Source organism: Larimichthys crocea, unplaced genomic scaffold (assembly GCF_000972845.2).
Source record: "Larimichthys crocea isolate SSNF unplaced genomic scaffold, L_crocea_2.0 scaffold539, whole genome shotgun sequence".
Lineage (NCBI taxonomy): Eukaryota > Metazoa > Chordata > Actinopteri > Sciaenidae > Larimichthys > Larimichthys crocea.
In genome coordinates, this window is record NW_020857047.1 from 227092 (window position 1) to 237075 (window position 9984).

Sequence of the window (9984 nt, forward strand, 5' to 3'; positions counted from 1 at the left end):
AGGCTGTTGTCTGTCTCACACACCCAGTCGCTGAGGCCCGGGGAGATGCTGAGAAGGTAAATAGGATCTCATGAAGGGGCTGGTATGTTGGAAAGGCTCCACTCCTCTGCTGCTGGAGAAAGGTGTGTCTGGTTTCACACGTCAGGAGTGTGTATTTTGTTATTGTACGGAGAGGAGTCATCATTATGTGTCATCTGAAAGAAAGAAGAGAGAAAGGACTCATTATTCATTTCATTTTCATGAAATTTCCCCCTCTCTCTCACCTGAAAGTCCCAAAACAATCCATAAAAAACAGGTATTTTAAGCAGTTATTCGAATATTAACACATTGTAGGAAATGTGACTCACTAATAATGACACATTTCACAATTTTCCCTAATAGGGAGCACTTTGGGTCTCTTGATCAAGGACACTTCAACATGTGGAAGGTTAGGGATCAAATCAGCCTTTAAAAAGGTGCAGTGTGTAAGATTTAGTGACATCTAGTGGCGTAGTTGCTGATTGAAACCCCCTTGCATCACCCTGTTTTTACTACAGTGTCAGCAAAACATGCAAAAAAATGTTTAGTTTGTTCATTAGAAGAGGAGTCTCATTCTTAGGAAAACAAAAAATAAGAATTCTTATTATTTTCAGGTGATTGCATGTGAATTTCTGCCATATTCTGTAAACAGAGCCCCCAAAATCTGACACACTGGACCTTTAAAGCTTGTCCTGTTTTTGTGTGTCTGCATTCAGACAGGATAACAAATGTTTTCAGCGTGTTTCTTCCTCATAAAACATTTGCAAAGCTGATTTTTCTAACATTTTAGATCCTGCCTTCTTCCTCTTCCTGCCTTTGTTGGCACGTTGTTGTGTTCCTTGGCAAATTACTGCCACCTGTAGACCAGTAGAATAGCGTGAAACCATCAGCGGGCTTGTGAATCTTGTGTCTCATGAGAAAAAACCCCAAACCCACTCATAAAAACATTTCACCATAGCGCCATTAGTGGTTAAAAACTCCACAGAGTGCCATAAAGGGCCAACAGACTCTGCTGCCACCCCCTGAAACAAGCAGAATTTGCATTTCTACTTTCTAGAACTGGAAAACTGGACGTTTATGTTGTGCTTATCACAAGAACACCTTGTTAAACCAGCAGCAACAACATCTGACACCATGACGTGTTAAAATGAGTTGAAATGAATCTTCTTTTTTTGTATTTTTCTGTTTAAAACCCTAAAAAAAATTGAATCGACTCCGGTTAAATTAGGCGGGAGTGACCCTCCCTTTGTGTCTGTGTTCAAGCAGGTAGGCTGAATGTTTAGCAATGATAGAAGAAGTTATCCAACCAGACATGATAGTCTTGCATATTTCCCCTCATGGCGCAACAATAGAGTCTCAGCCTCTCTAATCCTTTTACACAATTATCCCTCACAGTGTTTGTGTGTTTAAGCGCAGCTACTCTGACTGTGGCTTTTCCATGGACGTGAACCAAAACAACTCAACCGCCATTATCCTAAAATAGCCCATAAGTACAAGATAAACATGTGTGTGAAACTAATTGTGCGTTGTGCCGAGCTGGCTTGTTGAGGAGCATTGTTGTGACAACAGATTAAACATCTGTCTGAACTCATTGCTCAGGAGGGAAATGGAATATATCCCATATATCCCTTGTCTCGCCAAATTGGGGAAGATGCAGTCTAGGTGACAGTGAGAAAGTAGAAGCAGACAGAACAGATCACAGATTAAAAAACACACACTGAATGCTCCTCTCCTCAGTTCCTCTCTCGTTTGCTGAGCTAAATCAGACACAGAAACACTCTTCGCTTCTTCTGCCTCCTTTGCTTCATTGTTTTTCCCGTAAGCTGAATCAGAGAAAAAAGCCACATGGAGCTAATAACGTGCACCATAAAACATCCTGAAACACACTCATAGTCACGCGTGCACACACACACGCTTTGGTGTGCCGGAGATATATCATCTGTTTATCACGCTGTGCATAATCCAGGAATTTGTCTGAGGATTTGTTCATGCTTTTTCTCCCACCCAACTGCCAAAGAACAAAAAGCAAACAAACACAGAACTAACAAGCAGCGCTGTGCGACACAAACACAATGAAATAAATAAATAAATAAAAAAAGGCACCGGCTTGATACGAGAGTGCAGAGCGGTGCTGCTGCTGCTGCTGCTGCAGGAGAAGTGAGTGAATGAGTTATAGGAGGTTGTAAGCTGTGCTGAAGAAATGGGCCTTAAATACTGACACAGTATATGATCCCATGACAAGGGCAGGAGTCTTGTTGCAGATGGGGCTCTTATACGAGAGGGCTGCTTTGTGTCAGATGCGAGGAATGATGCGTGGAGTCCTGCATCCTGTGAGAGTGGAGTAAATCATTTGAGGGGGGTTGAAACACCTTTGAAGTGCAGCACAGAAATGTTCCTTTGCAATATAGTGTGTGTGTGTATCCACAGCATCTTGGAGATGGTGGTATTTCATTGTCGTACAGAAATCAAAGTCAGTTTCCGAGTTGTCCCGAGAGTGAGGGTCAGCCCCGTTCGATGCTGAAAAACACCAGAAAACAGCGGGATGGAGAGAAAGTGTGTGTGTGTGTGTGTGTGTGTGTGTGTGACGCAGGGGAGGAAAGAGTGAGGTTTGAGGAAAGGACGGCAGGGCAGAGAGGAGAGGAGGGAAAGAGAAAATATGAAGGGTCCTTTTGGAGGCGAGAGGGAGTGAGAGGGAGGTGTGTAGAAAGAGGAGTGTGGGAAAAATCAATATGCTCTCTGGAGCGACTGGAAGAGACAATCAGTCCTGTCTGACCTCGTCTCCCCTTGGTGTCAGTGCATGTGTGTGTGTGTGTGTTAGTGCATACATGTGTGTTAGTTCACAGAAGCCTGTATGTGTTTGTAAGTGACATGCCTGCACATTGATTTAGATTTCGAGTAGATTCATGTGCAGCCGGGTACGTGTGGTTGCAGTCATGTGTGTGTGTGTGTGTGTCGCTGTCTCCTCTCGTGTTTGCTGTCCTCAGCTCAAATATGTTTTATTGGCATGACTGCTGAGGGCAGGAGAATGATGCCAGGGAAGCTAATGGGATAAAAGTTCATTACTCTCCCTCTATCAACTTTATGAGAGAGGACAGATCGAACAAACACTCCGAGCAAAAGTTTGAAATGGGATGAGGTTGTCACGTCCGCACGCGGACACTCCAGCGGCTTTAACTGACACCGTACGTGTTGATTCTTGCTTACGGTTGCTCGCAGTCACTTTCCCCTCACTCACTCCATCTGTGTCACCGTCATCTTACCGGGGTCACATTGGCTCACCAGCCACGGGCTATGGGCCAGATTTTCTCAGATTGTCCCAAGCTACTTTCTGTGAAATGTCCTTGCTTTGATAGCTATTATTATTATCACTATAAAGAAGAAAAGTCTCCTTTGCTCTCTCACTCTCTCTGTAAATGTATGTGTGTGTGTGTGTGAATGGTTAGTATTTTAGCAAGCCTCGAGGCCAGCAGCTTTCACAGGCCGTCCACTCGACGTTCGGGGTTTGTAAAGCTGGCTCAACCCGCCATTGTCCGAGTCCCACTCCTGAATTCAGTTCCTCCATCTGCCCCCAGGCGCCTCTCAGACTGACAGGGGGGCGAAGGGGGTAGATGGATAGATGAAAGAGCAGACGGAGTAAAAATACGACTCCTCAGAGAGAGAGAGAGAGAGAGAAATTCACCAGTCACGAAATCCACTTCTCTCAATCTCTCCATCACTCCTCTGCCACCATCATCCAATCACTTCTTTTTATCCTTCCCTCCCTCTGCCAGCCTCCTCCTCCCTGCTTGGTCTCTCTGCTGTGCAGTTGCAGGGGGTTAATTGAGGTCTGAACAGCAGGGGGCTATTATGACACCTTTGCTAAGAGGACACACACACACAAACACACAAACGCACAATTCTCTGCACACATCATAAAGCAATAATCAGAATTTTAAAGATGCAGGGAATGCACGCGACTCCTCGTTTTCAGTGTTATGCTATGCAACAGCTGCATTGTTAGAGTGTGTATGTGTCTGAGAGTGTGTGTGTAAGTGTGTGTGTGTGTGTGTGTAAGTGTGTGTGTGCCTGGGAGGTGATGTAAGATTTAATGATGGTTTCCACCCTTTGGAAAAGGCTGCCTCACCCCGAAATCAGGAACCAACTGAATAAATCACACAATTAATCCAACAAGTCAGCGTGGCGTATCGGAGCACTGCGCACACAAAACAGAAGAGATTGACAGGTGCGTGTGTGTGTGTGTGTGTTTGTGTGTGTGCACATGCACTCACTGTGCATTCTCTGTTAGTAGCAGATGGTAGGCTGGTGGTCTGTTGCCAAATTCACTGTGTGATCATGTAAATGATCACACACACACACACACACGCACACTCAAGTAACACAAACGCCCCCGCAACTACACCGAGACGTAAACAAACATAAGTGCACACACACACACACACACACACACTCACATAAATGCAGACACCTGTAGTGATATAAACAGGTGAGTGTGGATGATGATCGCTGCACCACCATCGATCTAAATTAGATCTTTTCTCTCTCTGACTCTCCTTTGTCTCACCTCTTTTTTTTAAAATTCTCATTGTGAAGTCTTTAATGTGAAACAGTGGCTGCTCTGCCCTGTGTGTGTGTGTGTGTGTGTGTGTGTGTGTGTGTGTGTGTGTTAAGATGTTGATGAAGCTGAAGTTTAACAGTGGGAAGCTTTACATCAAAGACTGACATTCACCTTTTATATCCTCTTCTTTTGATGCATGACACGCACACACACGCGCACCACACACACACACACACACACACTCTTCATGGGAATAGAGAACCGACAGTTTCACTAAATCAAAAAGTGACATTTGCTTCGAACCTCTGCAATGCAGAAAGTCTCAGACACACACACACACACACACACACACACAGTACAGATAAGGGTCTCCTACAGGGCTTCGGGCCCCTTTTGGCACACATTTACTAACACAGAACACTCCCCATGCTTTGGCACAATGAACACAATATATAGAAGAAACACACACACACACACATATATGCACACACACTGATTTGGCAGAGGCAGCATTAGGCAACAGATGCTTCTGAATGAGCTCTTTTGCTGGGCATGATTCATAATGTGGCCATTGAAAATCACTTTCAACACATTCATAACCACTTATAGCTCCCTATGAATATTCACGGCTCGGAGGCTGCGCCACATACGTGCTTCTTAATGGGATTCACGCATGGATTAATAAACACACACATACACACACAGAGGGACGCATCACCACTTTTTTTCTTTAACGTATCAATGAGGTTTTGTTTAACAAGATGGATTACTTGTAATTTAAGGTATGTAGATCAGATTTTTTAGCAAATTTCCCCTCCTAATGTTTCTGCTCTCTGGAGGAAATTGTTTTCCAGGGTGAGACGATGTTCTAATACAACGCAATTAACTTTGATAACAGGTTAAAATAAAAATCTGTGTGTCCTCAAAGGACCCTTGAGAAAAGCCCAATCTCTCATCATCTCCGTTCATCTATGATCTTATAACACGGGAAAAAAAGTCTTTCCAAGTTTTCATCTTCTTCTCTCCTTTGCTTATTGCTCCTCATGGGATTTAGAGTCATGCTCTTACAGTGAGTCATCCTCAGACTCAAGCTTGATGTGATTTCCAAATATCACCCGCAGAATTACAGGAGGCTCTTTGAGCTTTACCTTTAGTCTCAGAGCTGAGACGGTCTTGAACGAATAAAACGCTGAAATCCGTTGAGGTTTCAGTGATAACTTAAACAGCATTTTCTCAGCACTGCTTGCACAACACACACACTGTGGACTCTTTGGGAGACTGAGATGATCCTGGTGTTTAATACAGAGAATAAACAGACCTTTTACACATGATGATTTAGGGTTCACCACCAATGCAGGAAATGGAAGATCAGCAAATTTAGATCATAGATCAGAGATCAGCCAGTTTCGTAACAACACCCATGTTTGTTCCCGAACCTTAAAGAAGTGTTTCAGTAAATGTTAACCACCTTAACCACAGTGTGCTGCACAGTTAAAAACCTCTACTGGCACAGGTTCTTCTCTCGTTCATGAAGAGGTACATTCACACTATTCCACTGTTCTACATGCACGATAATGCAACAAGAAAATCTGCAATGTGCCAACAAAGGCGACGAGGAACTGGTAGCTAGTAAACAATGCAGGTTTCACTCCATACGGATCCTTTAACTGCAGTTGTGTTCAGGGACGTAACAAAAAGGGAGGTCCACACAGCAACCGTGTACGTCAACAACAAAAAAAAAAGTATTAAATACAACCCAATGTAAGAAAATTGTACTGTGTTATGTCAGAAATCTGTAGTGATTGTGTGTGTTGGGTCCTATGAAACAATCACAATCAAATCATCATCCAGCTTATAAATGCTGCATGCAGGCGGCAACTTTTAACTTGACGACCATCAGGAAGACATGAAAGAAGAAACAGAGGCAGACACACACACACACACACACACACACTATACACAATATATTTAGTTTTCATTTAACTTCACAAATTTAGTCCCGGTTCTGTATGTTGTGTAATGAGGTTAAAATTTTATTGAATGACATTTGATTATATATTTTTTATTCTTAATGTTCATAAAGTGTAATTTTACCCTCTTCTGAAGTCATAATTTACACTAACAGAACAAAGTGAGCAAGAGCATTGTTACTATGGTAACGGGAGGCCAACAACTGAACTGAGACTAATTTACGTTTGTTGACAGAAATGGCAGCACACAACGAAATATTGGATATTAAAAATAGGAAAAAAATAAAAATATATATTCCGCTGAGCAGAAATGTTCATCTTTATAAAGGTGAGAAGATACAACATCAACTTATCGTCGGGCAGATAATGGAAGCTGAACTGACTTCCTGTTTCATCCCGCTGTCGGCTCCATCACGTATATCCATACACAAAGTTTAAATTAAGTTTCATATTGGATGTCAAGTATTTAACTGTGATGTGTGTCAGTGTGTGTAAAGACAGGAGTTTGTGTATCTATTGGCAGCTGCTGAGGTTTTCAGATGTGGTGTGAGGGCGTGCTTAGTTTGCTGTTATTTCTGGAAGAAGTTGAAGTTCAGCTGAAGTTTTCAAACAACATCAGCCTGAAAGTAACCAGGCGCAACACAAGTAAACCATCAGGAACAGAAACGTGTGTTGGCTGCTTATCCTTATATTGCATACAGTGTATCTTCAGTACCGATCTGTGATACCTAAAGATGTCCCGTCAAAAAGACGCTCGTCTTCCATGACATGATCCAAACATTGAGCCTAACCTGTTGTCTTTGGACTGTGGGAGGAAGCCGGAGTACCCAGAGAGAACCCACACAGACACAAGGAGAACATGCAAATAATAATGATTTATTTGTTTATGTAGTCTGAACAGTGGGAGTTCAAGTAGCCTGCATACTGTTCACTAAAAGATTGCACTAAAGTAGAGCAGCTAACATCATGTCGCCTTCTCACAGGGTGAAGCTGGAGAACACATGGGCTGGGTGATCTGCAATAAATCGATCAGCACTGATGATGAGTGTGACAGCTACACTGACGACTGCAAAAAGTATGATATGCGCAAACCATTTATTAAGAATATTAATGCCTCCTCCCATGTAATAAATGATCCAGCCGGGTAAAATAACATTTAAATGACGGAGGATGGGAGTGTTTTTGTGTTGTTTTTTTTTTTTACTCAAACCTCAGCGGATGCACGATTTTCTCACCATGAATGCCACAACTTCTGGGATCTCCCTTTTCTTTATATGACGAGAACAAAAAAAAAAAAAAAAAGTGATGGAGTGAAAGAAAGAAAAAGACGAGAAGAGGCGAGAAGTTGAGGCAGCGGTTCATTTCTTGATTGAAACCAGATGAGCATCTGCGGGTGATGAAAGATCTGGGAAAAGCACCATTAACCAATTAGCTTTCTTAAACAACCGTGTCTCCACCTATCAGAGGGCTTTGTACCTGACAGGGTAATTAAAAAAGGTAGCGGCTGATTGGTTGATTAATTGGAAACGCTTCAGCTCCACTTTTGTGTCGCAGATTTAGGATTTAAGCCTTTAATGGCGTTGAGCTTTGGCTGAAACATGTCACACACTCTCACACAGTCAATAAGAATCGGCTTTCATTCACATCACTGGTTTGGATTTGCTGTATTTTTTTTGTTCCCACTAGAGGCGGGACGTGACTTCACAGGCTACTAAAACCGGAGTGTGTGAGAGTGTGTGTGTGTGTGTGTGTGTGTGTGTGTAGCACTACTGTGTGATCTTGTCCTTCTTTCTCCTCGAAACAAATTCAGACCACATGTTTTTCAAACAATGAATTCAAGACTAGAATTGGGAAAGCACCTTACAGTCCCTCCCTCCCTTCTTACTTCTCGGTCTCCTCCTCCCTCCATCACCACATCCACATGTCTCACCCAGTATCTTTTTATGTCTCTCTTCTCATCTGTCAGATCTCATCTCTCACTCGTGGAGCTTTTATCCCGCCGCAGCGTGAGGACAGGTTCAGCTCAGCGTGAACTGGATGATGGGAAATTGAGTTCCCGCTGAGCACTATATGATCTGACCTCTTGACCTATTGCCACGGTGAAACGCGATGATGGGAGGGAAGGAAGCGCGCAGCAGGTGAAGAATGTAAATGAAAAGAAAACGTAATATTTTCTCTCCGTGCGGGTACGGGAGGATGAGAGGGAGGAAGACTCTTAAGGTGTCTCATGAGACGATCCTGAGAGTCAGAGAACGAAAAAATGTAAGAGATGCGAGGAATGAAAATGGAGATGGAGTCGTGCGGCATGAAAGAGGAGTAGACGCAGTTTGAGGAGAAAGGGTCGCTCTCACCTTTCTCCCTGCTGTTGCCGGGACACAAAGAGCAAGTGGCATCACCATGACAATGCAAACACAAACATCAATGAGTGGAGTGAGGAGAAGGACAAAACCCTGTCTGATTACATACATATCCGTCTTCATATACATCTCTAATGGGCGCCGGTGCACGCAGCAACAGGGACACAGTGGAGATTGCAGGATTTTCTGCGAGTGAGTGAGTGTGTGTGTGCACAGAGGGGAATGCCTTGGCTCAGATCCTGGTTGCGTGTGATGGAGAACTCAACAAATTTCCAAACAAACACTCTGGAAGCAATTAGGAGCAAAGAACATGGAGAGACCCGAAAAGATAGAAAGGACAGAAAAGAAAGACAGATGGAGGAGACAAAACAAAAACAAACACCTCGCGTGCATCAAGAGCAAACAACCTTTACGTCTCTCAGACTGCATGACAAAGACACACACACACACACTATCATGATTAATTAACAAAGACAGTGTAATGTCTATGACAGTATTCCCATATCGCAGGAAATGATTATTCCCAGATCAGGGAGTGCGAGCGGAGCCATCAGTCTGAAGCCCGGGAGTGTCATCAGCTCCAAAACGCTGCAGACGTACAGATCTCCACCTGCTGCTGCTGCTGCTGATTTCACACAGCTTAAAACACAGACACACCAAAGGTCTCCTGGAAGAAAAAACCCAACAACAACAACATCTGTAACATTTTCATGTAAAATATCATGTCACATCTGAAAGGTTTTTACGTTTCACAATACCTCCCCTCTCTGTCTGGAAAAATCTGTTGACAAGTGTTGAGATGGATTTCCCAAATAGACTGTTCGGAATAAAAATGTAAGTCCTGGAAGTCATCCATAGAGATATACTGAACAATGCTGGCTTTGTTTGTGTGTACTCCTCCTTATGAACATGCATGCAATATTTAAGAAGATCTGTCAGCTAAAGCAGGAGGGAAGGAGCACATTTACAATAAGCGGAGGGAGGGAGGGTGTGATGAGCCTGAAGAGCCACGTGAGGAAAAAAAAATGATTGCATGCTGGGTATCGAGGGCGATCATCGTGACTGATGAGGCAACGTAAACAGC